The 801-nt window shown below is 37.2% G+C and overlaps 1 long non-coding RNA gene across 2 annotated transcripts in view; it reads left to right on the top strand.

Moving 5' to 3' along the window:
• Positions 1-751, top strand: part of LOC119585866 — a 47,808-nt gene extending 47,057 nt beyond the window's left edge. For both annotated transcript variants that reach the window (XR_005229909.1, XR_005229910.1), the window contains one exon: positions 696-751. This is a non-coding gene — a long non-coding RNA (uncharacterized LOC119585866). The remainder of the gene's footprint in view (positions 1-695) is intronic.
• Positions 752-801: the final 50 nt, after the last annotated feature.

Raw genomic sequence — 801 nt, 5'->3', positions numbered from 1 at the left:
ACTGGTCATCATTAATTAACTTGTTTATTTATTAATTCTTAAAACCCTTTAGAAAACCGTGCATTTGCCTGTTTGAAAACCTCATTTTTCCGCCATAGAGTATATCCATATTTAGAATGTTCCAGAGCGCAATAAATGTCAGTTAAAACAAACAATGCAATTTGATTTATGTATTTTGATTGATAATTCGTGGAAATTTGATGGTATTTATAGTAATTTTTTTGCGATATATATTTTTGAGACAAATCGACTTTTTTATGCAGTCTTTATTAGAGTAAAGAGACATTGTAATAAAGTCTATATGATGCGTTTCAGTCGTGTTTCCTTCCAACAAGTTTCCGGTTTGGAGGAAACACTTATTTTCGAGAATGTTTTGTGTCAAAGATTAAGTTACCTTTTCACGTTTTATTGGCACCTTCAAGTTCGTTGTGATCATTGAATGTAATCTGTAAATCTCTGGAAAAAAGCAAGGTTTTTGTTCCATCGCGCGGACAGCGAAGGCTCTGTGATTAGAAGAAAACAATACTATGGCTCTTTGAATCATGTTTTTCTCATTCTGGGTTTCGGGGCTTCAAATGCTGTCCAGTTTCGAAGCCAGTTTGCATTTCGAGAATCCGAATCCTCAGAGGAAGACTTTTTCGTGCGGGTCTGTTGATGAGCAGACGCACTGACGTCTTTGCTTGTCTTCGTTGCAGATGTCACGCGAGGAGAAGGAGAAGCTCCTGACCAGAGATGTGAACATGAAAGAGAACGAGGAAATACGAGAGACACGAAGTAAACAGAGAAGAGAGAAAGGCTTGA

This window comes from Penaeus monodon, chromosome 20, assembly GCF_015228065.2.
Source record: "Penaeus monodon isolate SGIC_2016 chromosome 20, NSTDA_Pmon_1, whole genome shotgun sequence".
Classification (NCBI taxonomy): domain Eukaryota; kingdom Metazoa; phylum Arthropoda; class Malacostraca; order Decapoda; family Penaeidae; genus Penaeus; species Penaeus monodon.
The sequence above is the reverse complement of the archived record's forward strand: the minus strand, read 5'-3'. Positions and strand labels throughout refer to the sequence as shown.